Source organism: Ranitomeya variabilis, chromosome 1 (assembly GCF_051348905.1).
Source record: "Ranitomeya variabilis isolate aRanVar5 chromosome 1, aRanVar5.hap1, whole genome shotgun sequence".
Taxonomy (NCBI): Eukaryota; Metazoa; Chordata; class Amphibia; order Anura; family Dendrobatidae; genus Ranitomeya; species Ranitomeya variabilis.
Genome location: NC_135232.1, coordinates 770,405,559 through 770,426,642, shown reverse-complemented (window position 1 = coordinate 770,426,642; position 21,084 = coordinate 770,405,559). Strand labels below are relative to the sequence as shown.

Here is a 21,084-nt window from a genome sequence, read left to right as displayed (position 1 = left end):
GATGAAAACAATCGTAAGGGAAAGCTTTGAGAAAAACAAAATAGCAAGTCAACGGTACCGGGGATTCCCAGCCAGTCTCCCATGCCGGTACTTGCCCAGCCTCAAGCTGCTTAGCGTTTGCGATCTGACGAGGGCAGGCACATTCAGCTTAGAGTGGCCATTGACGGACAACTAGCACCACAGCGGGTCTTTTCAAGAGATATAAAATTGTAAGGGAAAGCTTTGATAAACCCCCCCCCCCCAAAAAAAAAAAAAAAAAAAAAAAAAGAAACTTGCCCAGCCTCAAGCTGCTTAGCATTTGCGATCTGACCAGAGCTGGCACATTCAGCTTAGAGTGGCCAATGACAGATTGTTCAAACCAGTGCGGCTCTTTTCAAGAGGAATACAATCGTCAGGGAAAGCTTGGATCAAAACGAAAAAACCAAGTCAACGGTACCAGGGATTCCCAGCCAGTCTCCCATGCTGGTACTTGCCTAGCCTCAAGCTGCTTAGCATTTGCGATCTGACGAGGGCAGGCACATTCAGCTTAGTGTGGCCATTGACCGATTGCTTTCGCGTCTGCTAGTCTTTTCAAGATGAAAACAATCGTAAGGGAAAGCTTTGAGAAAAAAAAAAATAGCAAGTCAACGGTACCGGGGATTCCCAGCCAGTCTCCCATGCCGGTACTTGCCCAGCCTCAAGCTGCTTAGCGTTTGCGATCTGACGAGGGCAGGCACATTCAGCTTAGAGTGGCCATTGACGGACAACTAGCACCACAGTGGGTCTTTTCAAGAGATATAAAATTGTAAGGGAAAGCTTTGATAAACCCCCCCCCCCAAAAAAAAAAAAAAGAAACTTGCCCAGCCTCAAGCTGCTTAGCATTTGCGATCTAACCAGAGCAGGCACATTCAGCTTAGAGTGGCCAATGACAGATTGTTCACACCAGTGCGGCTCTTTTCAAGAGGAATACAATCGTCAGGGAAAGCTTGGATCAAAACGAAAAAACCAAGTCAACGGTACCAGGGATTCCCAGCCAGTCTCCCATGCTGGTACTTGCCTAGCCTCAAGCTGCTTAGCATCTGCGATCTGATGAGGGCAGGCACATTCAGCTTAGTGTGGCCATTGACCGATTGCTTTCGCGTCTGCTAGTCTTTTCAAGATGAAAACAATCGTAAGGGAAAGCTTTGAGAAAAAAAAAATAGCAAGTCAACGGTATCGGGGATTCCCAGCCAGTCTCCCATGCCGGTACTTGCCCAACCTCAAGCTGCTTTGCATTTGCGATCTGACGAGGGCAGGCACATTCAGCTTAGAGTGGCCATTGACGGACAACTAGCACCACAGCGGGTCTTTTCAACAGATATAAAATTGTAAGGGAAAGCTTTGATAAACCCCCCCCCCCCCAAAAAAAAAAAAGAAACTTGCCCAGCCTCAAGCTGCTTAGCATTTGCGATCTGACCAGAGCTGGCACATTCAGCTTAGAGTGGCCAATGACAGATTGTTCAAACCAGTGCGGCTCTTTTCAAGAGGAATACAATCGTCAGGGAAAGCTTGGATCAAAACGAAAAAACCAAGTCAACGGTACCAGGGATTCCCAGCCAGTCTCCCATGCTGGTACTTGCCTAGCCTCAAGCTGCTTAGCATTTGCGATCTGACGAGGGCAGGCACATTCAGCTTAGTGTGGCCATTGACCGATTGCTTTCGCGTCTGCTAGTCTTTTCAAGATGAAAACAATCGTAAGGGAAAGCTTTGAGAAAAAAAAAATAGCAAGTCAACGGTATCGGGGATTCCCAGCCAGTCTCCCATGCCGGTACTTGCCCAACCTCAAGCTGCTTTGCATTTGCGATCTGACGAGGGCAGGCACATTCAGCTTAGAGTGGCCATTGACGGACAACTAGCACCACAGCGGGTCTTTTCAACAGATATAAAATTGTAAGGGAAAGCTTTGATAAACCCCCCCCCCCCAAAAAAAAAAAAAAGAAACTTGCCCAGCCTCAAGCTGCTTAGCATTTGCGATCTGACCAGAGCTGGCACATTCAGCTTAGAGTGGCCAATGACAAATTGTTCACACCAGTGCGGCTCTTTTCAAGAGGAATACAATCGTTAGGGAAAGCTTGGATCAAAACGAAAAAACCAAGTCAACGGTACCAGGGATTCCCAGCCAGTCTCCCATGCTGGTACTTGCCTAGCCCCAAGCTGCTTAGCATTTGCGATCTGATGAGGGCAGGCACATTCAGCTTAGTGTGGCCATTGACCGATTGCTTTCGCGTCTGCTAGTCTTTTCAAGATGAAAACAATCGTAAGGGAAAGCTTTGAGAAAAACAAAATAGCAAGTCAACGGTACCGGGGATTCCCAGCCAGTCTCCCATGCCGGTACTTGCCCAGCCTCAAGCTGCTTAGCGTTTGCGATCTGACGAGGGCAGGCACATACAGCTTAGAGTGGCCATTGACGGACAACTAGCACCACAGCGGGTCTTTTCAAGAGATATAAAATTGTAAGGGAAAGCTTTGATAAACCCCCCCCCCAAAAAAAAAAAAAAAGAAACTTGCCCAGCCTCAAGCTGCTTAGCATTTGCGATCTAACCAGAGCTGGCACATTCAGCTTAGAGTGGCCAATGACAGATTGTTCACACCAGTGCGGCTCTTTTCAAGAGGAATACAATCGTCAGGGAAAGCTTGGATCAAAACGAAAAAACCAAGTCAACGGTACCAGGGATTCCCAGCCAGTCTCCCATGCTGGTACTTGCCTAGCCTCAAGCTGCTTAGCATTTGCGATCTGACGAGGGCAGGCACATTCAGCTTAGTGTGGCCATTGACCGATTGCTTTCGCGTCTGCTAGTCTTTTCAAGATGAAAACAATCGTAAGGGAAAGCTTTGAGAAAAAAAAAATAGCAAGTCAACGGTACCGGGGATTCCCAGCCAGTCTCCCATGCCGGTACTTGCCCAGCCTCAAGCTGCTTAGCGTTTGCGATCTGACGAGGGCAGGCACATTCAGCTTAGAGTGGCCATTGACGGACAACTAGCACCACAGCGGGTCTTTTCAAGAGATATAAAATTGTAAGGGAAAGCTTTGATAAACCCCCCCCCCAAAAAAAAAAAAAAGAAACTTGCCCAGCCTCAAGCTGCTTAGCATTTGCGATCTGACCAGAGCTGGCACATTCAGCTTAGAGTGGCCAATGACAAATTGTTCACACCAGTGCGGCTCTTTTCAAGAGGAATACAATCGTTAGGGAAAGCTTGGATCAAAACGAAAAAACCAAGTCAACGGTACCAGGGATTCCCAGCCAGTCTCCCATGCTGGTACTTGCCTAGCCCCAAGCTGCTTAGCATTTGCGATCTGACGAGGGCAGGCACATTCAGCTTAGTGTGGCCATTGACCGATTGCTTTCGCGTCTGCTAGTCTTTTCAAGATGAAAACAATCGTAAGGGAAAGCTTTGAGAAAAACAAAATAGCAAGTCAACGGTACCGGGGATTCCCAGCCAGTCTCCCATGCCGGTACTTGCCCAGCCTCAAGCTGCTTAGCGTTTGCGATCTGACGAGGGCAGGCACATTCAGCTTAGAGTGGCCATTGACGGACAACTAGCACCACAGCGGGTCTTTTCAAGAGATATAAAATTGTAAGGGAAAGCTTTGATAAACCCCCCCCCCCAAAAAAAAAAAAAAGAAACTTGCCCAGCCTCAAGCTGCTTAGCATTTGCGATCTAACCAGAGCTGGCACATTCAGCTTAGAGTGGCCAATGACAGATTGTTCACACCAGTGCGGCTCTTTTCAAGAGGAATACAATCGTCAGGGAAAGCTTGGATCAAAACGAAAAAACCAAGTCAACGGTACCAGGGATTCCCAGCCAGTCTCCCATGCTGGTACTTGCCTAGCCTCAAGCTGCTTAGCATTTGCGATCTGACGAGGGCAGGCACATTCAGCTTAGTGTGGCCATTGACCGATTGCTTTCGCGTCTGCTAGTCTTTTCAAGATGAAAACAATCGTAAGGGAAAGCTTTGAGAAAAACAAAATAGCAAGTCAACGGTACCGGGGATTCCCAGCCAGTCTCCCATGCCGGTACTTGCCCAGCCTCAAGCTGCTTAGCGTTTGCGATCTGACGAGGGCAGGCACATTCAGCTTAGAGTGGCCATTGACGGACAACTAGCACCACAGCGGGTCTTTTCAAGAGATATAAAATTGTAAGGGAAAGCTTTGATAAACCCCCCCCCCCCCCCAAAAAAAAAAAAAAAAAAAAAAAAAAGAAACTTGCCCAGCCTCAAGCTGCTTAGCATTTGCGATCTGACCAGAGCTGGCACATTCAGCTTAGAGTGGCCAATGACAGATTGTTCAAACCAGTGCGGCTCTTTTCAAGAGGAATACAATCGTCAGGGAAAGCTTGGATCAAAACGAAAAAACCAAGTCAACGGTACCAGGGATTCCCAGCCAGTCTCCCATGCTGGTACTTGCCTAGCCTCAAGCTGCTTAGCATTTGCGATCTGACGAGGGCAGGCACATTCAGCTTAGTGTGGCCATTGACCGATTGCTTTCGCGTCTGCTAGTCTTTTCAAGATGAAAACAATCGTAAGGGAAAGGTTTGAGAAAAACAAAATAGCAAGTCAACGGTACCGGGGATTCCCAGCCAGTCTCCCATGCCGGTACTTGCCCAGCCTCAAGCTGCTTAGCGTTTGCGATCTGACGAGGGCAGGCACATTCAGCTTAGAGTGGCCATTGACAGACAACTAGCACCACAGCGGGTCTTTTTAAGAGATATAAAATTGTAAGGGAAAGCTTTGATAAACCCCCCCCCCCCCCCAAAAAAAAAAAAAAGAAACTTGCCCAGCCTCAAGCTGCTTAGCATTTGCGATCTGACCAGAGCTGGCACATTCAGCTTAGAGTGGCCAATGACAGATTGTTCAAACCAGTGCGGCTCTTTTCAAGAGGAATACAATCGTCAGGGAAAGCTTGGATCAAAACGAAAAAACCAAGTCAACGGTACCAGGGATTCCCAGCCAGTCTCCCATGCTGGTACTTGCCTAGCCTCAAGCTGCTTAGCATTTGCGATCTGACGAGGGCAGGCACATTCAGCTTAGTGTGGCCATTGACCGATTGCTTTCGCGTCTGCTAGTCTTTTCAAGATGAAAACAATCGTAAGGGAAAGCTTTGAGAAAAAAAAAATAGCAAGTCAACGGTATCGGGGATTCCCAGCCAGTCTCCCATGCCGGTACTTGCCCAACCTCAAGCTGCTTTGCATTTGCGATCTGACGAGGGCAGGCACATTCAGCTTAGAGTGGCCATTGACGGACAACTAGCACCACAGCGGGTCTTTTCAAGAGATATAAAATTGTAAGGGAAAGCTTTGATAAACCCCCCCCCCCAAAAAAAAAAAAAGAAACTTGCCCAGCCTCAAGCTGCTTAGCATTTGCAATCTGACCAGAGCTGGCACATTCAGCTTAGAGTGGCCAATGACAAATTGTTCACACCAGTGCGGCTCTTTTCAAGAGGAATACAATCGTCAGGGAGAGCTTGGATCAAAATAAAAAACCAAGTCAACGGTACCAGGGATTCCCAGCCAGTCTCCCATGCTGGTACTTGCCTAGCCTCAAGCTGCTTAGCATTTGCGATCTGACGAGGGCAGGCACATTCAGCTTAGTGTGGCCATTGACCGATTGCTTTCGCGTCTGCTAGTCTTTTCAAGATGAAAACAATCGTAAGGGAAAGCTTTGAGAAAAACAAAATAGCAAGTCAACGGTACCGGGGATTCCCAGCCAGTCTCCCATGCCGGTACTTGCCCAGCCTCAAGCTGCTTAGCGTTTGCGATTTGACGAGGGCAGGCACATTCAGCTTAGAGTGGCCATTGACGGACAACTAGCACCACAGCGGGTCTTTTCAAGAGATATAAAATTGTAAGGGAAAGCTTTGATAAACCCCCCCCCCAAAAAAAAAAAAAAAAAAAAAAAAAAGAAACTTGCCCAGCCTCAAGCTGCTTAGCATTTGCGATCTGACCAGAGCTGGCACATTCAGCTTAGAGTGGCCAATGACAGATTGTTCAAACCAGTGCGGCTCTTTTCAAGAGGAATACAATCGTCAGGGAAAGCTTGGATCAAAACGAAAAAACCAAGTCAACGGTACCAGGGATTCCCAGCCAGTCTCCCATGCTGGTACTTGCCTAGCCTCAAGCTGCTTAGCATTTGCGATCTGACGAGGGCAGGCACATTCAGCTTAGTGTGGCCATTGACCGATTGCTTTCGCGTCTGCTAGTCTTTTCAAGATGAAAACAATCGTAAGGGAAAGCTTTGAGAAAAAAAAAATAGCAAGTCAACGGTACCGGGGATTCCCAGCCAGTCTCCCATGCCGGTACTTGCCCAGCCTCAAGCTGCTTAGCGTTTGCGATCTGACGAGGGCAGGCACATTCAGCTTAGAGTGGCCATTGACGGACAACTAGCACCACAGCGGGTCTTTTCAAGAGATATAAAATTGTAAGGGAAAGCTTTGATAAACCCCCCCCCCCCAAAAAAAAAAAAAAAGAAACTTGCCCAGCCTCAAGCTGCTTAGCATTTGCGATCTAACCAGAGCTGGCACATTCAGCTTAGAGTGGCCAATGACAGATTGTTCACACCAGTGCGGCTCTTTTCAAGAGGAATACAATCGTCAGGGAAAGCTTGGATCAAAACGAAAAAACCAAGTCAACGGTACCAGGGATTCCCAGCCAGTCTCCCATGCTGGTACTTGCCTAGCCTCAAGCTGCTTAGCATTTGCGATCTGACGAGGGCAGGCACATTCAGCTTAGTGTGGCCATTGACCGATTGCTTTCGCGTCTGCTAGTCTTTTCAAGATGAAAACAATCGTAAGGGAAAGCTTTGAGAAAAACAAAATAGCAAGTCAACGGTACCGGGGATTCCCAGCCAGTCTCCCATGCCGGTACTTGCCCAGCCTCAAGCTGCTTAGCGTTTGCGATCTGATGAGGGCAGGCACATTCAGCTTAGAGTGGCCATTGACGGACAACTAGCACCACAGCGGGTCTTTTCAAGAGATATAAAATTGTAAGGGAAAGCTTTGATAAACCCCCCCCCAAAAAAAAAAAAAAAAAAAAAAAGAAACTTGCCCAGCCTCAAGCTGCTTAGCATTTGCGATCTGACCAGAGCTGGCACATTCAGCTTAGAGTGGCCAATGACAGATTGTTCAAACCAGTGCGGCTCTTTTCAAGAGGAATACAATCGTCAGGGAAAGCTTGGATCAAAACGAAAAAACCAAGTCAACGGTACCAGGGATTCCCAGCCAGTCTCCCATGCTGGTACTTGCCTAGCCTCAAGCTGCTTAGCATTTGCGATCTGACGAGGGCAGGCACATTCAGCTTAGTGTGGCCATTGACCGATTGCTTTCGCGTCTGCTAGTCTTTTCAAGATGAAAACAATCGTAAGGGAAAGCTTTGAGAAAAAAAAAATTGCAAGTCAACGGTACCGGGGATTCCCAGCCAGTCTCCCATGCCGGTACTTGCCCAGCCTCAAGCTGCTTAGCGTTTGCGATCTGACGAGGGCAGGCACATTCAGCTTAGAGTGGCCATTGACGGACAACTAGCACCACAGCGGGTCTTTTCAAGAGATATAAAATTGTAAGGGAGAGCTTTGATAAACCCCCCCCCCCAAAAAAAAAAAAGAAACTTGCCCAGCCTCAAGCTGCTTAGCATTTGCGATCTAACCAGAGCTGGCACATTCAGCTTAGAGTGGCCAATGACAGATTGTTCACACCAGTGCGGCTCTTTTCAAGAGGAATACAATCGTCAGGGAAAGCTTGGATCAAAACGAAAAAACCAAGTCAACGGTACCAGGGATTCCCAGCCAGTCTCCCATGCTGGTACTTGCCTAGCCTCAAGCTGCTTAGCATTTGCCATCTGACGAGGGCAGGCACATTCAGCTTAGTGTGGCCATTGACCGATTGCTTTCGCCTCTGCTAGTCTTTTCAAGATGAAAACAATCGTAAGGGAAAGCTTTGAGGAAAACAAAATAGCAAGTCAACGGTACCGGGGATTCCCAGCCAGTCTCCCATGCCGGTACTTGCCCAGCCTCAAGCTGCTTAGCGTTTGCGATCTGACGAGGGCAGGCACATTCAGCTTAGAGTGGCCATTGACGGACAACTAGCACCACAGCGGGTCTTTTCAAGAGATATAAAATTGTAAGGGAAAGCTTTGATAAACCCCCCCCCCAAAAAAAAAAAAAAAAAAAAAAAAAGAAACTTGCCCAGCCTCAAGCTGCTTAGCATTTGCGATCTGACCAGAGCTGGCACATTCAGCTTAGAGTGGCCAATGACAGATTGTTCAAACCAGTGCGGCTCTTTTCAAGAGGAATACAATCGTCAGGGAAAGCTTGGATCAAAACGAAAAAACCAAGTCAACGGTACCAGGGATTCCCAGCCAGTCTCCCATGCTGGTACTTGCCTAGCCTCAAGCTGCTTAGCATTTGCGATCTGACGAGGGCAGGCACATTCAGCTTAGTGTGGCCATTGACCGATTGCTTTCGCGTCTGCTAGTCTTTTCAAGATGAAAACAATCGTAAGGGAAAGCTTTGAGAAAAACAAAATAGCAAGTCAACGGTACCGGGGATTCCCAGCCAGTCTCCCATGCCGGTACTTGCCCAGCCTCAAGCTGCTTAGCGTTTGCGATTTGACGAGGGCAGGCACATTCAGCTTAGAGTGGCCATTGACGGACAACTAGCACCACAGCGGGTCTTTTCAAGAGATATAAAATTGTAAGGGAAAGCTTTGATAAACCCCCCCCCCAAAAAAAAAAAAGAAACTTGCCCAGCCTCAAGCTGCTTAGCATTTGCGATCTAACCAGAGCTGGCACATTCAGCTTAGAGTGGCCAATGACAGATTGTTCACACCAGTGCGGCTCTTTTCAAGAGGAATACAATCGTCAGGGAAAGCTTGGATCAAAACGAAAAAACCAAGTCAACGGTACCAGGGATTCCCAGCCAGTCTCCCATGCTGGTACTTGCCTAGCCTCAAGCTGCTTAGCATTTGCGATCTGACGAGGGCAGGCACATTCAGCTTAGTGTGGCCATTGACCGATTGCTTTCGCGTCTGCTAGTCTTTTCAAGATGAAAACAATCGTAAGGGAAAGCTTTGAGAAAAACAAAATAGCAAGTCAACGGTACCGGGGATTCCCAGCCAGTCTCCCATGCCGGTACTTGCCCAGCCTCAAGCTGCTTAGCGTTTGCGATCTGACGAGGGCAGGCACATTCAGCTTAGAGTGGCCATTGACGGACAACTAGCACCACAGCGGGTCTTTTCAAGAGATATAAAATTGTAAGGGAAAGCTTTGATAAACCCCCCCCCCCCAAAAAAAAAAAAAAAAAGAAACTTGCCCAGCCTCAAGCTGCTTAGCATTTGCGATCTGACCAGAGCTGGCACATTCAGCTTAGAGTGGCCAATGACAGATTGTTCAAACCAGTGCGGCTCTTTTCAAGAGGAATACAATCGTCAGGGAAAGCTTGGATCAAAACGAAAAAACCAAGTCAACGGTACCAGGGATTCCCAGCCAGTCTCCCATGCTGGTACTTGCCTAGCCTCAAGCTGCTTAGCATTTGCGATCTGACGAGGGCAGGCACATTCAGCTTAGTGTGGCCATTGACCGATTGCTTTCGCGTCTGCTAGTCTTTTCAAGATGAAAACAATCGTAAGGGAAAGCTTTGAGAAAAAAAAAATAGCAAGTCAACGGTATCGGGGATTCCCAGCCAGTCTCCCATGCCGGTACTTGCCCAACCTCAAGCTGCTTAGCATTTGCGATCTGACGAGGGCAGGCACATTCAGCTTAGAGTGGCCATTGACGGACAACTAGCACCACAGCGGGTCTTTTCAAGAGATATAAAATTGTAAGGGAAAGCTTTGATAAACCCCCCCCCCCCCAAAAAAAAAAAAAGAAACTTGCCCAGCCTCAAGCTGCTTAGCATTTGCAATCTGACCAGAGCTGGCACATTCAGCTTAGAGTGGCCAATGACAAATTGTTCACACCAGTGCGGCTCTTTTCAAGAGGAATACAATCGTTAGGGAAAGCTTGGATCAAAACGAAAAAACCAAGTCAACGGTACCAGGGATTCCCAGCCAGTCTCCCATGCTGGTACTTGCCTAGCCCCAAGCTGCTTAGCATTTGCGATCTGACGAGGGCAGGCACATTCAGCTTAGTGTGGCCATTGACCGATTGCTTTCGCGTCTGCTAGTCTTTTCAAGATGAAAACAATCGTAAGGGAAAGCTTTGAGAAAAACAAAATAGCAAGTCAACGGTACCGGGGATTCCCAGCCAGTCTCCCATGCCGGTACTTGCCCAGCCTCAAGCTGCTTAGCGTTTGCGATCTGACAAGGGCAGGCACATTCAGCTTAGAGTGGCCATTGACGGACAACTAGCACCACAGCGGGTCTTTTCAAGAGATATAAAATTGTAAGGGAAAGCTTTGATAAACCCCCCCCCCAAAAAAAAAAAAAAAAAAAAAAAACTTGCCCAGCCTCAAGCTGCTTAGCATTTGCGATCTGACCAGAGCTGGCACATTCAGCTTAGAGTGGCCAATGACAGATTGTTCAAACCAGTGCGGCTCTTTTCAAGAGGAATACAATCGTCAGGGAAAGCTTGGATCAAAACGAAAAAACCAAGTCAACGGTACCAGGGATTCCCAGCCAGTCTCCCATGCTGGTACTTGCCTAGCCTCAAGCTGCTTAGCATTTGCGATCTGACGAGGGAAGGCACATTCAGCTTAGTGTGGCCATTGACCGATTGCTTTCGCGTCTGCTAGTCTTTTCAAGATGAAAACAATCGTAAGGGAAAGCTTTGAGAAAAAAAAAATAGCAAGTCAACGGTACCGGGGATTCCCAGCCAGTCTCCCATGCCGGTACTTGCCCAGCCTCAAGCTGCTTAGCGTTTGCGATCTGACGAGGGCAGGCACATTCAGCTTAGAGTGGCCATTGACGGACAGCTAGCACCACAGCGGGTCTTTTCAAGAGATATAAAATTGTAAGGGAAAGCTTTGATAAACCCCCCCCCCCCCCCCAAAAAAAAAAAAAAAAAAAAAAAAAAAAAAGAAACTTGCCCAGCCTCAAGCTGCTTAGCATTTGCGATCTGACCAGAGCTGGCACATTCAGCTTAGAGTGGCCAATGACAGATTGTTCAAACCAGTGCGGCTCTTTTCAAGAGGAATACAATCGTCAGGGAAAGCTTGGATCAAAACGAAAAAACCAAGTCAACGGTACCAAGGATTCCCAGCCAGTCTCCCATGCTGGTACTTGCCTAGCCTCAAGCTGCTTAGCATTTGCGATCTGACGAGGGCAGGCACATTCAGCTTAGTGTGGCCATTGACCGATTGCTTTCGCGTCTGCTAGTCTTTTCAAGATGAAAACAATCGTAAGGGAAAGCTTTGAGAAAAAAAAAATAGCAAGTCAACGGTACCGGGGATTCCCAGCCAGTCTCCCATGCCGGTACTTGCCCAGCCTCAAGCTGCTTAGCGTTTGCGATCTGACGAGGGCAGGCACATTCAGCTTAGAGTGGCCATTGACGGACAACTAGCACCACAGCGGGTCTTTTCAAGAGATATAAAATTGTAAGGGAAAGCTTTGATAAACCCCCCCTACCAAAAAAAAAAAAAGAAACTTGCCCAGCCTCAAGCTGCTTAGCATTTGCGATCTAACCAGAGCTGGCACATTCAGCTTAGAGTGGCCAATGACAGATTGTTCACACCAGTGCGGCTCTTTTCAAGAGGAATACAATCGTCAGGGAAAGCTTGGATCAAAACGAAAAAACCAAGTCAACGGTACCAGGGATTCCCAGCCAGTCTCCCATGCTGGTACTTGCCTAGCCTCAAGCTGCTTAGCATTTGCGATCTGACGAGGGCAGGCACATTCAGCTTAGTGTGGCCATTGACTGATTGCTTTCGCGTCTGCTAGTCTTTTCAAGATGAAAACAATCGTAAGGGAAAGCTTTGAGAAAAACAAAATAGCAAATCAACGGTACCGGGGATTCCCAGCCAGTCTCCCATGCCGGTACTTGCCCAGCCTCAAGCTGCTTAGCGTTTGCGATCTGACGAGGGCAGGCACATTCAGCTTAGAGTGGCCATTGACGGACAACTAGCACCACAGCGGGTCTTTTCAAGAGATATAAAATTGTAAGGGAAAGCTTTGATAAACCCCCCCCCCCCAAAAAAAAAAAAGAAACCTGCCCAGCCTCAAGCTGCTTAGCATTTGCGATCTAACCAGAGCTGGCACATTCAGCTTAGAGTGGCCAATGACAGATTGTTCACACCAGTGCGGCTCTTTTCAAGAGGAATACAATCGTCAGGGAAAGCTTGGATCAAAACGAAAAAACCAAGTCAACGGTACCAGGGATTCCCAGCCAGTCTCCCATGCTGGTACTTGCCTAGCCTCAAGCTGCTTAGCATTTGCGATCTGACGAGGGCAGGCACATTCAGCTTAGTGTGGCCATTGACCGATTGCTTTCGCGTCTGCTAGTCTTTTCAAGATGAAAACAATCGTAAGGGAAAGCTTTGAGAAAAACAAAATAGCAAGTCAACGGTACCGGGGATTCCCAGCCAGTCTCCCATGCCGGTACTTGCCCAGCCTCAAGCTGCTTAGCGTTTGCGATCTGACGAGGGCAGGCACATTCAGCTTAGAGTGGCCATTGACGGACAACTAGCACCACAGCGGGTCTTTTCAAGAGATATAAAATTGTAAGGGAAAGCTTTGATAAACCCCCCCCCCCCCAAAAAAAAAAAAAAAAAAAAAAAAAAAAGAAACTTGCCCAGCCTCAAGCTGCTTAGCATTTGCGATCTGACCAGAGCTGGCACATTCAGCTTAGAGTGGCCAATGACAGATTGTTCAAACCAGTGCGGCTCTTTTCAAGAGGAATACAATCGTCAGGGAAAGCTTGGATCAAAACGAAAAAACCAAGTCAACGGTACCAGGGATTCCCAGCCAGTCTCCCATGCTGGTACTTGCCTAGCCTCAAGCTGCTTAGCATTTGCGATCTGACGAGGGCAGGCACATTCAGCTTAGTGTGGCCATTGACCGATTGCTTTCGCGTCTGCTAGTCTTTTCAAGATGAAAACAATCGTAAGGGAAAGCTTTGAGAAAAACAAAATAGCAAGTCAACGGTACCGGGGATTCCCAGCCAGTCTCCCATGCCGGTACTTGCCCAGCCTCAAGCTGCTTAGCGTTTGCGATCTGACGAGGGCAGGCACATTCAGCTTAGAGTGGCCATTGACGGACAACTAGCACCACAGCGGGTCTTTTCAAGAGATATAAAATTGTAAGGGAAAGCTTTGATAAACCCCCCCCCCAAAAAAAAAAAAAAAAAAAGAAACTTGCCCAGCCTCAAGCTGCTTAGCATTTGCGATCTGACCAGAGCTGGCACATTCAGCTTAGAGAGGCCAATGACAGATTGTTCAAACCAGTGCGGCTCTTTTCAAGAGGAATACAATCGTCAGGGAAAGCTTGGATCAAAACGAAAAAACCAAGTCAACGGTACCAGGGATTCCCAGCCAGTCTCCCATGCTGGTACTTGCCTAGCCTCAAGCTGCTTAGCATTTGCGATCTGACGAGGGCAGGCACATTCAGCTTAGTGTGGCCATTGACCGATTGCTTTCGCGTCTGCTAGTCTTTTCAAGATGAAAACAGTCGTAAGGGAAAGCTTTGAGAAAAAAAAAATAGCAAGTCAACGGTACCGGGGATTCCCAGCCAGTCTCCCATGCCGGTACTTGCCCAGCCTCAAGCTGCTTAGCGTTTGCGATCTGACGAGGGCAGGCACATTCAGCTTAGAGTGGCCATTGACGGACAACTAGCACCACAGCGGGTCTTTTCAAGAGATATAAAATTGTAAGGGAAAGCTTTGATAAACCCCCCCCCCAAAAAAAAAAAAAAAAAAAAGAAACTTGCCCAGCCTCAAGCTGCTTAGCATTTGCGATCTAACCAGAGCTGGCACATTCAGCTTAGAGTGGCCAATGACAGATTGTTCACACCAGTGCGGCTCTTTTCAAGAGGAATACAATCGTCAGGGAAAGCTTGGATCAAAACGAAAAAACCAAGTCAACGGTACCAGGGATTCCCAGCCAGTCTCCCATGCTGGTACTTGCCTAGCCTCAAGCTGCTTAGCATTTGCGATCTGACGAGGGCAGGCACATTCAGCTTAGTGTGGCCATTGACCGATTGCTTTCGCGTCTGCTAGTCTTTTCAAGATGAAAACAATCGTAAGGGAAAGCTTTGAGAAAAACAAAATAGCAAGTCAACGGTACCGGGGATTCCCAGCCAGTCTCCCATGCCGGTACTTGCCCAGCCTCAAGCTGCTTAGCGTTTGCGATCTGACGAGGGCAGGCACATTCAGCTTAGAGTGGCCATTGACGGACAACTAGCACCACAGCGGGTCTTTTCAAGAGATATAAAATTGTAAGGGAAAGCTTTGATAAACCCCCCCCCCCAAAAAAAAAAAAAAGAAACTTGCCCAGCCTCAAGCTGCTTAGCATTTGCGATCTAACCAGAGCTGGCACATTCAGCTTAGAGTGGCCAATGACAGATTGTTCACACCAGTGCGGCTCTTTTCAAGAGGAATACAATCGTCAGGGAAAGCTTGGATCAAAACGAAAAAACCAAGTCAACGGTACCAGGGATTCCCAGCCAGTCTCCCATGCTGGTACTTGCCTAGCCTCAAGCTGCTTAGCATTTGCGATCTGACGAGGGCAGGCACATTCAGCTTAGTGTGGCCATTGACCGATTGCTTTCGCGTCTGCTAGTCTTTTCAAGATGAAAACAATCGTAAGGGAAAGCTTTGAGAAAAACAAAATAGCAAGTCAACGGTACCGGGGATTCCCAGCCAGTCTCCCATGCCGGTACTTGCCCAGCCTCAAGCTGCTTAGCGTTTGCGATCTGACGAGGGCAGGCACATTCAGCTTAGAGTGGCCATTGACGGACAACTAGCACCACAGCGGGTCTTTTCAAGAGATATAAAATTGTAAGGGAAAGCTTTGATAAACCCCCCCCCCCAAAAAAAAAAAAAAGAAACTTGCCCAGCCTCAAGCTGCTTAGCATTTGCGATCTAACCAGAGCTGGCACATTCAGCTTAGAGTGGCCAATGACAGATTGTTCACACCAGTGCGGCTCTTTTCAAGAGGAAAACAATCGTCAGGGAAAGCTTGGATCAAAACGAAAAAACCAAGTCAACGGTACCAGGGATTCCCACCCAGTCTCCCATGCTGGTACTTGCCTAGCCTCAAGCTGCTTAGCATTTGCGATCTGACGAGGGCAGGCACATTCAGCTTAGTGTGGCCATTGACCGATTGCTTTCGCGTCTGCTAGTCTTTTCAAGATGAAAACAATCGTAAGGGAAAGCTTTGAGAAAAACAAAATAGCAAGTCAACGGTACCGGGGATTCCCAGCCAGTCTCCCATGCCGGTACTTGCCCAGCCTCAAGCTGCTTAGCGTTTGCGATCTGACGAGGGCAGGCACATTCAGCTTAGAGTGGCCATTGACGGACAACTAGCACCACAGCGGGTCTTTTCAAGAGATATAAAATTGTAAGGGAAAGCTTTGATAAACCCCCCCCCCCCCCAAAAAAAAAAAAAAAAGAAACTTGCCAAGCCTCAAGCTGCTTAGCATTTGCGATCTGACCAGAGCTGGCACATTCAGCTTAGAGTGGCCAATGACAGATTGTTCAAACCAGTGCGGCTCTTTTCAAGAGGAATACAATCGTCAGGGAAAGCTTGGATCAAAACGAAAAAACCAAGTCAACGGTACCAGGGATTCCCAGCCAGTCTCCCATGCTGGTACTTGCCTAGCCTCAAGCTGCTTAGCATTTGCGATCTGACGAGGGCAGGCACATTCAGCTTAGTGTGGCCATTGACCGATTGCTTTCGCGTCTGCTAGTCTTTTCAAGATGAAAACAATCGTAAGGGAAAGCTTTGAGAAAAACAAAATAGCAAGTCAACGGTACCGGGGATTCCCAGCCAGTCTCCCATGCCGGTACTTGCCCAGCCTCAAGCTGCTTAGCGTTTGCGATCTGACGAGGGCAGGCACATTCAGCTTAGAGTGGCCATTGACGGACAACTAGCACCACAGCGGGTCTTTTCAAGAGATATAAAATTGTAAGGGAAAGCTTTGATAAACCCCCCCCCCCCAAAAAAAAAAAAAAAAAAAGAAACTTGCCCAGCCTCAAGCTGCTTAGCATTTGCGATCTGACCAGAGCTGGCACATTCAGCTTAGAGTGGCCAATGACAGATTGTTCAAACCAGTGCGGCTCTTTTCAAGAGGAATACAATCGTCAGGGAAAGCTTGGATCAAAACGAAAAAACCAAGTCAACGGTACCAGGGATTCCCAGCCAGTCTCCCATGCTGGTACTTGCCTAGCCTCAAGCTGCTTAGCATTTGCGATCTGACGAGGGCAGGCACATTCAGCTTAGTGTGGCCATTGACCGATTGCTTTCGCGTCTGCTAGTCTTTTCAAGATGAAAACAATCGTAAGGGAAAGCTTTGAGAAAAAAAAAATAGCAAGTCAACGGTATCGGGGATTCCCAGCCAGTCTCCCATGCCGGTACTTGCCCAACCTCAAGCTGCTTAGCATTTGCGATCTGACGAGGGCAGGCACATTCAGCTTAGAGTGGCCATTGACGGACAACTAGCACCACAGCGGGTCTTTTCAAGAGATATAAAATTGTAAGGGAAAGCTTTGATAAACCCCCCCCCCCAAAAAAAAAAAAAAAAGAAACTTGCCCAGCCTCAAGCTGCTTAGCATTTGCGATCTGACCAGAGCTGGCACATTCAGCTTAGAGTGGCCAATGACAAATTGTTCACACCAGTGCGGCTCTTTTCAAGAGGAATACAATCGTTAGGGAAAGCTTGGATCAAAACGAAAAAACCAAGTCAACGGTACCAGGGATTCCCAGCCAGTCTCCCATGCTGGTACTTGCCTAGCCCCAAGCTGCTTAGCATTTGCGATCTGACGAGGGCAGGCACATTCAGCTTAGTGTGGCCATTGACCGATTGATTTTGCGTCTGCTAGTCTTTTCAAGATGAAAACAATCGTAAGGGAAAGCTTTGAGAAAAAAAAAATAGCAAGTCAACGGTACCGGGGATTCCCAGCCAGTCTCCCATGCCGGTACTTGCCCAGCCTCAAGCTGCTTAGCGTTTGCGATCTGACGAGGGCAGGCACATTCAGCTTAGAGTGGCCATTGACGGACAACTAGCACCACAGCGGGTCTTTTCAAGAGATATAAAATTGTAAGGGAAAGCTTTGATAAACCCCCCCCCCCCCAAAAAAAAAAAAGAAACTTGCCCAGCCTCAAGCTGCTTAGCATTTGCGATCTAACCAGAGCTGGCACATTCAGCTTAGAGTGGCCAATGACAGATTGTTCACACCAGTGCGGCTCTTTTCAAGAGGAATACAATCGTCAGGGAAAGCTTGGATCAAAACGAAAAAACCAAGTCAACGGTACCAGGGATTCCCAGCCAGTCTCCCATGCTGGTACTTGCCTAGCCTCAAGCTGCTTAGCATTTGCGATCTGACGAGGGCAGGCACATTCAGCTTAGTGTGGCCATTGACCAATTGCTTTCGCGTCTGCTAGTCTTTTCAAGATGAAAACAATCGTAAGGGAAAGCTTTGAGAAAAACAAAATAGCAAGTCAACGGTACCGGGGATTTCCAGCCAGTCTCCCACGCCGGTACTTGCCCAGCCTCAAGCTGCTTAGCGTTTGCGATCTGACGAGGGCAGGCACATTCAGCTTAGAGTGGCCATTGACGGACAACTAGCACCACAGCGGGTCTTTTCAAGAGATATAAAATTGTAAGGGAAAGCTTTGATAAACCCCCCCCCCCAAAAAAAAAAAAAAGAAACTTGCCCAGCCTCAAGCTGCTTAGCATTTGCGATCTAACCAGAGCTGGCACATTCAGCTTAGACTGGCCAATGACAGATTGTTCACACCAGTGCGGCTCTTTTCAAGAGGAATACAATCGTCAGGGAAAGCTTGGATCAAAACGAAAAAACCAAGTCAACGGTACCAGGGATTCCCAGCCAGTCTCCCACGCCGGTACTTGCCCAGCCTCAAGCTGCTTAGCGTTTGCGATCTGACGAGGGCAGGCACATTCAGCTTAGAGTGGCCATTGACGGACAACTAGCACCACAGCGGGTCTTTTCAAGAGATATAAAATTGTAAGGGAAAGCTTTGATAAACCCCCCCCCCAAAAAAAAAAAAAAAGAAACTTGCCCAGCCTCAAGCTGCTTAGCATTTGCGATCTAACCAGAGCTGGCACATTCAGCTTAGAGTGGCCAATGACAGATTGTTCACACCAGTGCGGCTCTTTTCAAGAGGAATACAATCGTCAGGGAAAGCTTGGATCAAAACGAAAAAACCAAGTCAACGGTACCAGGGATTCTCAGCCAGTCTCCCATGCTGGTACTTGCCTAGCCTCAAGCTGCTTAGCATTTGCGATCTGACGAGGGCAGGCACATTCAGCTTAGTGTGGCCATTGACTGATTGCTTTCGCGTCTGCTAGTCTTTTCAAGATGAAAACAATCGTAAGGGAAAGCTTTGAGAAAAACAAAATAGCAAGTCAACGGTACCGGGGATTCCCAGCCAGTCTCCCATGCCGGTACTTGCCCAGCCTCAAGCTGCTTAGCGTTTGCGATCTGACGAGGGCAGGCACATTCAGCTTAGAGTGGCCATTGACGGACAACTAGCACCACAGCGGGTCTTTTCAAGAGATATAAAATTGTAAGGGAAAGCTTTGATAAACCCCCCCCCCCCAAAAAAAAAAAAAAAAAAAAAAAAAGAAACTTGCCCAGCCTCAAGCTGCTTAGCATTTGCGATCTGACCAGAGCTGGCACATTCAGCTTAGAGTGGCCAATGACAGATTGTTCACACCAGTGCGGCTCTTTTCAAGAGGAATACAATCGTCAGGGAAAGCTTGGATCAAAACGAAAAAACCAAGTCAACGGTACCAGGGATTCCCAGCCAGTCTCCCACGCCGGTACTTGCCCAGCCTCAAGCTGCTTAGCGTTTGCGATCTGACGAGGGCAGGCACATTCAGCTTAGAGTGGCCATTGACGGACAACTAGCACCACAGCGGGTCTTTTCAAGAGATATAAAATTGTAAGGGAAAGCTTTGATAAACCCCCCCCCCCCAAAAAAAAAAAAAAGAAACTTGCCCAGCCTCAAGCTGCTTAGCATTTGCGATCTAACCAGAGCTGGCACATTCAGCTTAGACTGGCCAATGACAGATTGTTCACACCAGTGCGGCTCTTTTCAAGAGGAATACAATCGTCAGGGAAAGCTTGGATCAAAACGAAAAAACCAAGTCAACGGTACCAGGGATTCCCAGCCAGTCTCCCACGCCGGTACTTGCCCAGCCTCAAGTTGCTTAGCGTTTGCGATCTGACGAGGGCAGGCACATTCAGCTTAGAGTGGCCATTGACGGACAACTAGCACCACAGCGGGTCTTTTCAAGAGATATAAAATTGTAAGGGAAAGCTTTGATAAACCCCCCCCCCCAAAAAAAAAAAAAAGAAACTTGCCCAGCCTCAAGCTGCTTAGCATTTGCGATCTAACCAGAGCTGGCACATTCAGCTTAGAGTGGCCAATGACAGATTGTTCACACCAGTGCGGCTCTTTTCAAGAGGAATACAATCGTCAGGGAAAGCTTGGATCAAAACGAAAAAACCAAGTCAACGGTACCAGGGATTCCCAGCCAGTCTCCCATGCTGGTACTTGCCTAGCCTCAAGCTGCTTAGCATTTGCGATCTGACGAGGGCAGGCACATTCAGCTTAGTGTGGCCATTGACTGATTGCTTTCGCGTCTGCTAGTCTTTTCAAGATGAAAACAATCGTAAGGGAAAGCTTTGAGAAAAACAAAATAGCAAGTCAACGGTACCGGGGATTCCCAGCCAGTCTCCCATGCCGGTACTTGCCCAGCCTCAAGCTGCTTAGCGTTTGCGATCTGACGAGGGCAGGCACATTCAGCTTAGAGTGGCCATTGACGGACAACTAGCACCACAGCGGGTCTTTTCAAGAGATATAAAATTGTAAGGGAAAGCTTTGATAAACCCCCCCCCCAAAAAAAAAAAAAAAAAAAAAAAAAGAAACTTGCCCAGCCTCAAGCTGCTTAGCATTTGCGATCTGACCAGAGCTGGCACATTCAGCTTAGAGTGGCCAATGACAGATTGTTCAAACCAGTGCGGCTCTTTTCAAGAGGAATACAATCGTCAGGGAAAGCTTGGATCAAAACGAAAAAACCAAGTCAACGGTACCAGGGATTCCCAGCCAGTCTCCCATGCTGGTACTTGCCTAGCCTCAAGCTGCTTAGCATTTGCGATCTGACGAGGGCAGGCACATTCAGCTTAGTGTGGCCATTGACCGATTGCTTTCGCGTCTGCTAGTCTTTTCAAGATGAAAACAATCGTAAGGGAAAGCTTTGAGAAAAACAAAATAGCAAGTCAACGGTACCGGGGATTCCCAGCCAGTCTCCCATGCCGGTACTTGCCCAGCCTCAAGCTGCTTAGCGTTTGCGATCTGACGAGGGCAGGCACATTCAGCTTAGAGTGGCCATTGACGGACAACTAGCACCACAGCGGGTCTTTTCAAGAGATATAAAATTGTAAGGGAAAGCTTTGATAAACCCCCCCCCCAAAAAAAAAAAAAAAAAGAAACTTGCCCAGCCTCAAGCTGCTTAGCATTTGCGATCTGACCAGAGCTGGCACATTCAGCTTAGAGTGGCCAATGACAAATTGTTCACACCAGTGCGGCTCTTTTCAAGAGGAATACAATCGTTAGGGAAAGCTTGGATCAAAACGAAAAAACCAAGTCAACGGTACCAGGGATTCCCAGCCAGTCTCCCATGCTGGTACTTGCCTAGCCTCAAGCTGCTTAGCATTTGCGATCTGACGAGGGCAGGGACATTCAGCTTAGTGTGGCCATTGACCGATTGCTTTCGCGTCTGCTAGTCTTTTCAAGATGAAAACAATCGTAAGGGAAAGCTTTGAGAAAAACAAAATAGCAAGTCAACGGTACCGGGGATTCCCAGCCAGTCTCCCATGCCGGTACTTGCCCAGCCTCAAGCTGCTTAGCGTTTGCGATCTGACGAGGGCAGGCACATTCAGCTTAGAGTGGCCATTGACGGA

At 48.0% G+C, this 21,084-nt stretch overlaps 62 pseudogenes; all 62 read right to left on the bottom strand.

The window, feature by feature from the left end:
* Positions 1–46: 46 nt before the first annotated feature.
* LOC143798965 (5S ribosomal RNA) lies at positions 47–165 on the bottom strand (annotated as a pseudogene).
* Positions 166–424: 259 nt separating this feature from the next.
* LOC143799290 (5S ribosomal RNA) lies at positions 425–543 on the bottom strand (annotated as a pseudogene).
* Positions 544–621: 78 nt separating this feature from the next.
* LOC143799103 (5S ribosomal RNA) lies at positions 622–740 on the bottom strand (annotated as a pseudogene).
* A 247-nt stretch (positions 741–987) lies between these two features.
* Positions 988–1,106, bottom strand: LOC143794045 (5S ribosomal RNA; annotated as a pseudogene).
* A 443-nt stretch (positions 1,107–1,549) lies between these two features.
* Positions 1,550–1,668, bottom strand: LOC143799279 (5S ribosomal RNA; annotated as a pseudogene).
* Positions 1,669–2,112: 444 nt separating this feature from the next.
* On the bottom strand, positions 2,113–2,231 carry LOC143795514 (5S ribosomal RNA; annotated as a pseudogene).
* A 77-nt stretch (positions 2,232–2,308) lies between these two features.
* On the bottom strand, positions 2,309–2,427 carry LOC143800557 (5S ribosomal RNA; annotated as a pseudogene).
* A 247-nt stretch (positions 2,428–2,674) lies between these two features.
* On the bottom strand, positions 2,675–2,793 carry LOC143799267 (5S ribosomal RNA; annotated as a pseudogene).
* Positions 2,794–2,870: 77 nt separating this feature from the next.
* Positions 2,871–2,989, bottom strand: LOC143799101 (5S ribosomal RNA; annotated as a pseudogene).
* Positions 2,990–3,235: 246 nt separating this feature from the next.
* Positions 3,236–3,354, bottom strand: LOC143798041 (5S ribosomal RNA; annotated as a pseudogene).
* Positions 3,355–3,431: 77 nt separating this feature from the next.
* Positions 3,432–3,550, bottom strand: LOC143798964 (5S ribosomal RNA; annotated as a pseudogene).
* A 247-nt stretch (positions 3,551–3,797) lies between these two features.
* On the bottom strand, positions 3,798–3,916 carry LOC143799255 (5S ribosomal RNA; annotated as a pseudogene).
* A 77-nt stretch (positions 3,917–3,993) lies between these two features.
* On the bottom strand, positions 3,994–4,112 carry LOC143798963 (5S ribosomal RNA; annotated as a pseudogene).
* Positions 4,113–4,375: 263 nt separating this feature from the next.
* On the bottom strand, positions 4,376–4,494 carry LOC143799244 (5S ribosomal RNA; annotated as a pseudogene).
* Positions 4,495–4,571: 77 nt separating this feature from the next.
* Positions 4,572–4,690, bottom strand: LOC143799099 (5S ribosomal RNA; annotated as a pseudogene).
* Positions 4,691–4,941: 251 nt separating this feature from the next.
* Positions 4,942–5,060, bottom strand: LOC143799233 (5S ribosomal RNA; annotated as a pseudogene).
* Positions 5,061–5,501: 441 nt separating this feature from the next.
* Positions 5,502–5,620, bottom strand: LOC143799220 (5S ribosomal RNA; annotated as a pseudogene).
* Positions 5,621–6,074: 454 nt separating this feature from the next.
* On the bottom strand, positions 6,075–6,193 carry LOC143799207 (5S ribosomal RNA; annotated as a pseudogene).
* Positions 6,194–6,270: 77 nt separating this feature from the next.
* On the bottom strand, positions 6,271–6,389 carry LOC143799098 (5S ribosomal RNA; annotated as a pseudogene).
* A 249-nt stretch (positions 6,390–6,638) lies between these two features.
* LOC143799195 (5S ribosomal RNA) lies at positions 6,639–6,757 on the bottom strand (annotated as a pseudogene).
* Positions 6,758–6,834: 77 nt separating this feature from the next.
* On the bottom strand, positions 6,835–6,953 carry LOC143798563 (5S ribosomal RNA; annotated as a pseudogene).
* A 254-nt stretch (positions 6,954–7,207) lies between these two features.
* LOC143799184 (5S ribosomal RNA) lies at positions 7,208–7,326 on the bottom strand (annotated as a pseudogene).
* A 77-nt stretch (positions 7,327–7,403) lies between these two features.
* On the bottom strand, positions 7,404–7,522 carry LOC143799097 (5S ribosomal RNA; annotated as a pseudogene).
* Positions 7,523–7,767: 245 nt separating this feature from the next.
* LOC143800724 (5S ribosomal RNA) lies at positions 7,768–7,886 on the bottom strand (annotated as a pseudogene).
* Positions 7,887–7,963: 77 nt separating this feature from the next.
* On the bottom strand, positions 7,964–8,082 carry LOC143798962 (5S ribosomal RNA; annotated as a pseudogene).
* A 257-nt stretch (positions 8,083–8,339) lies between these two features.
* Positions 8,340–8,458, bottom strand: LOC143799172 (5S ribosomal RNA; annotated as a pseudogene).
* A 440-nt stretch (positions 8,459–8,898) lies between these two features.
* LOC143799160 (5S ribosomal RNA) lies at positions 8,899–9,017 on the bottom strand (annotated as a pseudogene).
* A 77-nt stretch (positions 9,018–9,094) lies between these two features.
* Positions 9,095–9,213, bottom strand: LOC143799096 (5S ribosomal RNA; annotated as a pseudogene).
* Positions 9,214–9,464: 251 nt separating this feature from the next.
* LOC143799149 (5S ribosomal RNA) lies at positions 9,465–9,583 on the bottom strand (annotated as a pseudogene).
* Positions 9,584–10,027: 444 nt separating this feature from the next.
* On the bottom strand, positions 10,028–10,146 carry LOC143798040 (5S ribosomal RNA; annotated as a pseudogene).
* Positions 10,147–10,790: 644 nt separating this feature from the next.
* On the bottom strand, positions 10,791–10,909 carry LOC143798960 (5S ribosomal RNA; annotated as a pseudogene).
* Positions 10,910–11,177: 268 nt separating this feature from the next.
* On the bottom strand, positions 11,178–11,296 carry LOC143798593 (5S ribosomal RNA; annotated as a pseudogene).
* A 77-nt stretch (positions 11,297–11,373) lies between these two features.
* On the bottom strand, positions 11,374–11,492 carry LOC143798959 (5S ribosomal RNA; annotated as a pseudogene).
* Positions 11,493–11,738: 246 nt separating this feature from the next.
* On the bottom strand, positions 11,739–11,857 carry LOC143799137 (5S ribosomal RNA; annotated as a pseudogene).
* Positions 11,858–12,299: 442 nt separating this feature from the next.
* Positions 12,300–12,418, bottom strand: LOC143799125 (5S ribosomal RNA; annotated as a pseudogene).
* Positions 12,419–12,495: 77 nt separating this feature from the next.
* LOC143799094 (5S ribosomal RNA) lies at positions 12,496–12,614 on the bottom strand (annotated as a pseudogene).
* A 263-nt stretch (positions 12,615–12,877) lies between these two features.
* On the bottom strand, positions 12,878–12,996 carry LOC143799113 (5S ribosomal RNA; annotated as a pseudogene).
* A 77-nt stretch (positions 12,997–13,073) lies between these two features.
* Positions 13,074–13,192, bottom strand: LOC143798957 (5S ribosomal RNA; annotated as a pseudogene).
* A 251-nt stretch (positions 13,193–13,443) lies between these two features.
* On the bottom strand, positions 13,444–13,562 carry LOC143799102 (5S ribosomal RNA; annotated as a pseudogene).
* Positions 13,563–13,639: 77 nt separating this feature from the next.
* On the bottom strand, positions 13,640–13,758 carry LOC143799093 (5S ribosomal RNA; annotated as a pseudogene).
* Positions 13,759–14,010: 252 nt separating this feature from the next.
* On the bottom strand, positions 14,011–14,129 carry LOC143799089 (5S ribosomal RNA; annotated as a pseudogene).
* A 77-nt stretch (positions 14,130–14,206) lies between these two features.
* On the bottom strand, positions 14,207–14,325 carry LOC143799092 (5S ribosomal RNA; annotated as a pseudogene).
* Positions 14,326–14,572: 247 nt separating this feature from the next.
* Positions 14,573–14,691, bottom strand: LOC143799077 (5S ribosomal RNA; annotated as a pseudogene).
* A 77-nt stretch (positions 14,692–14,768) lies between these two features.
* On the bottom strand, positions 14,769–14,887 carry LOC143798956 (5S ribosomal RNA; annotated as a pseudogene).
* Positions 14,888–15,134: 247 nt separating this feature from the next.
* LOC143797973 (5S ribosomal RNA) lies at positions 15,135–15,253 on the bottom strand (annotated as a pseudogene).
* A 77-nt stretch (positions 15,254–15,330) lies between these two features.
* LOC143799091 (5S ribosomal RNA) lies at positions 15,331–15,449 on the bottom strand (annotated as a pseudogene).
* Positions 15,450–15,701: 252 nt separating this feature from the next.
* Positions 15,702–15,820, bottom strand: LOC143799066 (5S ribosomal RNA; annotated as a pseudogene).
* A 77-nt stretch (positions 15,821–15,897) lies between these two features.
* On the bottom strand, positions 15,898–16,016 carry LOC143799090 (5S ribosomal RNA; annotated as a pseudogene).
* A 253-nt stretch (positions 16,017–16,269) lies between these two features.
* On the bottom strand, positions 16,270–16,388 carry LOC143799055 (5S ribosomal RNA; annotated as a pseudogene).
* Positions 16,389–16,833: 445 nt separating this feature from the next.
* Positions 16,834–16,952, bottom strand: LOC143798038 (5S ribosomal RNA; annotated as a pseudogene).
* Positions 16,953–17,029: 77 nt separating this feature from the next.
* Positions 17,030–17,148, bottom strand: LOC143799088 (5S ribosomal RNA; annotated as a pseudogene).
* A 247-nt stretch (positions 17,149–17,395) lies between these two features.
* LOC143799043 (5S ribosomal RNA) lies at positions 17,396–17,514 on the bottom strand (annotated as a pseudogene).
* Positions 17,515–17,957: 443 nt separating this feature from the next.
* LOC143798836 (5S ribosomal RNA) lies at positions 17,958–18,076 on the bottom strand (annotated as a pseudogene).
* A 247-nt stretch (positions 18,077–18,323) lies between these two features.
* On the bottom strand, positions 18,324–18,442 carry LOC143798778 (5S ribosomal RNA; annotated as a pseudogene).
* Positions 18,443–18,519: 77 nt separating this feature from the next.
* On the bottom strand, positions 18,520–18,638 carry LOC143799087 (5S ribosomal RNA; annotated as a pseudogene).
* Positions 18,639–18,897: 259 nt separating this feature from the next.
* LOC143798835 (5S ribosomal RNA) lies at positions 18,898–19,016 on the bottom strand (annotated as a pseudogene).
* Positions 19,017–19,630: 614 nt separating this feature from the next.
* LOC143799031 (5S ribosomal RNA) lies at positions 19,631–19,749 on the bottom strand (annotated as a pseudogene).
* A 77-nt stretch (positions 19,750–19,826) lies between these two features.
* LOC143798955 (5S ribosomal RNA) lies at positions 19,827–19,945 on the bottom strand (annotated as a pseudogene).
* Positions 19,946–20,202: 257 nt separating this feature from the next.
* Positions 20,203–20,321, bottom strand: LOC143799019 (5S ribosomal RNA; annotated as a pseudogene).
* Positions 20,322–20,398: 77 nt separating this feature from the next.
* LOC143799086 (5S ribosomal RNA) lies at positions 20,399–20,517 on the bottom strand (annotated as a pseudogene).
* A 249-nt stretch (positions 20,518–20,766) lies between these two features.
* On the bottom strand, positions 20,767–20,885 carry LOC143798439 (5S ribosomal RNA; annotated as a pseudogene).
* A 77-nt stretch (positions 20,886–20,962) lies between these two features.
* On the bottom strand, positions 20,963–21,081 carry LOC143798954 (5S ribosomal RNA; annotated as a pseudogene).
* Positions 21,082–21,084: the final 3 nt, after the last annotated feature.